Below are 4,164 nucleotides of genomic sequence, written 5' to 3'. Positions count from 1 at the left end.
ATCACAGTAAATATATATTTGGCATTCTTTAATAGTTATTGTTTTAAAAGACAATGCTAATTCTACTTTGGCAACTGAATATTTTATTCCTTTATTCTTCTGACTTCTTGTTTAAATGTACAGTATTTTTATAATGATCTACAAGGGTATACTTTCAAAATGGAAGTAAGAAATATAGAGGCAGGTGTCACATGGAATTAAGGGCCTATGGGAATGTGCGAATTCAGTAAGGGGAAATAGCTGAGAATGTAATGGTTTTAAGAAGTCTTGCCATTTTTTTTTTCAGTAGCAGGAAACTAATGATTTTTGTTTCTTGGGAGGGAGAGGGCAGGGGTGATTTCATAATTATGAAATGCAATTGTTTAGATTTTTAAGTAGTATTATTCCTGTTATGAGCTGCCCCAGGAAGCCACATCAAAGGCAGCTGTGTGTGTGTGTGTCTGTGTGTGTGTGTGTGTGTGTGTGTGTGTGTGTGTGTGTATGTGTTGCTAGTCCGGGTCTTGGTGAGAGACCTGTGCTGTCAAACTTGTATTTAATTTCATTGTTTAAATGGGAAATTAGTGTGTTCTTTCTGGCTGAGAGAGTAATTTTTTTCCTGCCTTGTTTTCTAGCCATCGGGTCCATATTTGAATTTTAATTAAGAATGAAGATAACTCTTAGAGCTGAAATTTGGATGAAAGCTGTGAATATTTACTATTGGGAGGAGCCTTGTTAATATAAGCCTACCTGTTTAAAACCATAGTTTAAAAATTTTTATACTGGGACCGATTTTTTCTTTTTAGTACTTTGTATTTTTAATTAATGTTTTCTTTTTTTATTAATAAATCTTTATTGTTGAAAGTGTTACATATGTCCCTTTTCCCTCCCCATTGTCCTCTCCCACCCCTCTTTCCCCCCTAAACCTTCACCACCCACTGTCTGTGTCCTTGGGTTATGCATATACACATATGAGTTCATTGGTTGATCTCTTCCCCACCCTATACCCTCCCCTGCCTTCCCTCTGAGGTTTGACAGCCTGTTCGATGTTTCTATGTCTCTGGGTCTATTTATGTTCATCAGTTTATGTTGGTCATTAGATTCCACATATGAGTGAGATTGTGTGATACTTATTTTTCTCTGACTGGCTTATTTTGCTTAGTATAATGTTCTCCAGGTCCATCCATGCTGCTGCAAATGGTAAGAGTTCTTTCTTTTTTCCAGCTGCATAGTATTCCATTGTATAGATGTACGATAGTTTTTTAATTCACTCATCTGCTGATGGGCACTTAGGCTGTTTACAAATCTTAGCTATTGTAAATTGTGCTGCTATGGACATAGGGGTACATATATTCTTTCTGCTCGGTGTTTCTGAGTTCTTGGAATATATTCCTAGAAGTGGGATCATTGGGTCAAATGGCAGTTCCATTTTTAATTTTTTGAGGAATCTCCAAACTGTTTTCCACAGAGACTGTGTCAGTCTGCATTCCCACCAGCACTGCATGAGAGTTCCCTTTTCTCCACATCCTCGCCCTCACTTGTCTTTTGTTGATATGCTGATGATAGCCATTCTTACAGGTGTGAGGTGGTACCTCATTGTCATTTTGATTTGCATCTCTTGGATGATCAGTAACCTTGAACACTTTTTAATATGCTTTTTGGCCTTCTGTATGTCCATTTTGGAGAAGTATCTATTGAGATCCTTTGCCCATTTTTAATTGGGTTGTCTTCCATTTGTTAAGTTGTATGAGTCCCCTATAGATTTTGGAGGTTAACCCCTTATCGAATGTATCATTGGCAAATATGTTCTCCCATGGAGTGGCCACTCTTGTTATTTTACTGATGGTTTCGTTTGCTGTGTAGAAGCTTTTTGTTTTGATGTAGTCCCATTTTTTTATTTTCTTCTTAATTTCCATTGTCCTAGGACCGTGGTCGGCAAACAGCGGCTCTTTGGCCCCTTGAGTGTGGCTCTTCCTAAGCCTTAGGAGTACCCTAATTAAGTTAATAACAATGTACCTACCTATATAGTTTAAGTTTAAAAAATTTGGCTCTCAAAAGAAATTTCATTCGTACTGTTGATATTTGGCTCTGTTGACTAATGAGTTTGCCGACCACTGTCCTAGGAGATGTATCTGTAAACATGTTGCTACGAGAGATGTCTGAGATTTTTCTGCCAATGGTTTCTTCTAATATTTTTATGGTTTCACATCTTACATATAAGTCTGTTTTCCATTTTGAGTTTATTTTTGTGTATGGTGTAAGTTGGTGGTCTAATTTTATTTTCTTTTTGCATGTATCTGTCCCATTTTCCCAACACCATTTATTGAAGAGACTGTCTTGATTCCACTGTATGCTCTTGCCTCCTATATCAAATATTAAATAAGCATAATGACTTGGGTTGATTTTTGGGTTCTCTGTCCTGTTTCATTGGTCTATATGCCTGTTCTTGTGCCAGTACCAGGCTGTTTTGAGTACAGTGGCTTTGTAGTACAACTTGAAATCTGGTGTTGTTATTCCTCCAACTTTGTTTTTCTTTCTCAAGATTGCCACAGCTATTTGGGGTCTTTTCTGATTCCATGTAAATTTTTGGAAAATTTATTCTAGCTCTGTGAAATATGCTATTTTAATAGGGATTACATTGAATCTGTATATTGCCTTGGTAGGATGGTCATTTTAATGATGTTGGTTCTACCAATCCATGAGCACAGTATATTCTTCCATTTGTGTATATCTTCCTCTCTCTTTTCAATGTCTTGTAGTTTTCCAAATATAGGTCTTTTACCTCTATGGTTAAGTTTATTCCTAAGTATCTACAATTGACCCCATAGAGATACAAAGGATCATAAAAAATGATATGAACAACTCTATTCCAACAAACTGGACAACCTTGACCAAATGGACATATTCCTAGAAAAATACAATCTTCCAAAACTCAATCAGAAAGAATCAGAAGACCTGAATAGACTGATAACTACTGATGAAATCGAAGCAATATTAATAAAAAAAATCCCAGCAAACAAAAGCCCTGGACCGGATGGCTTCACAGGGGAGTTTTACCAAACATTCAAAGAAGAATTAATACCTATCCTCCTCAAACTATTCAAAAAAAATTCAGAAAGAAGGAACACTCACAAGCTCTTTCTATGAGGCCAGCATTACCCTAATTCCAAAACCAGATAAAGATACTACAAAGAAAGAGAATTACAGGCCAATATCCCTGATGAACATAGATGCTAAAATCCTCATCAAAATCGGATCCAATAAGACATTAGAAAGATCATACACCATGACCAAGTGGGATTTATTCCAGGGATGCAAGGCTGGTACAAGATGCACAAATCAATAAATGTGATACATCACATAAACAAATTGAGAGACAAAAATCACATCATCATATCAATTGATGCAGACAAAGCATTTGACAAAATCCAACACCCTTTCTTGATAAAAACTCTTAGCAAAGTGGAAATAGAGGGATCATAAGCCAACATAATAAAAGCCTTATATGACAAACCTACAGCCAACATCATACTCAATGGACAAAAGCTAAAACCATTTCCCTTAAGAACAGGAACAAGACAGGGATGCCCACTCTCAGCACTCCTGTTTGACATAGTACTAGAAGTGCTAGTAATTGTGATCAGACAAAAAGAAGAAAGAAAAGGCATCCAAATTGGAAAGGAGGAAGTAAAACTGACTTTATTCACAGATAACATGGTATTGTACATGGAAAATCCTAAAGACTCCATCAGAAAACTACTAGAGTTAATTAATGAATTTGGCAACATAGAAGGATATAAAATTAATACCCATAAATCTATGGCATTTTTATACACCAATAATGAACTCTCAGAAAGGAAAACCAAACAAACAACCCCATTTACCATTGCAACAACAAAAAAATTTTAATGTTCTCTTTTTAGAAAATAAGCTATAACTGACAACTGACATATAGGAATGTGAACAAATCTGACAAATTTTTGTGTGTATACACATACATGTGATCACCAACCAGATCCAGATATGGAACATTTCCAGTGTCCCAGAAAGTTTTCTTGTGTACCTTTTCAATTGATAGTCATAACTCACTTCCCACAACAGTATTGTGGGAATCTATTCTTCCCTCTATCATAGATTCATTTTGCTTATTTTTGAACTTCATACAAATGGAATCATATAGTATGTATC

Source organism: Myotis myotis, unplaced genomic scaffold, assembly GCF_014108235.1.
Source record: "Myotis myotis isolate mMyoMyo1 unplaced genomic scaffold, mMyoMyo1.p scaffold_m19_p_4, whole genome shotgun sequence".
Lineage (NCBI taxonomy): Eukaryota > Metazoa > Chordata > Mammalia > Chiroptera > Vespertilionidae > Myotis > Myotis myotis.
Note: the sequence above shows the minus strand (reverse complement) of the source record.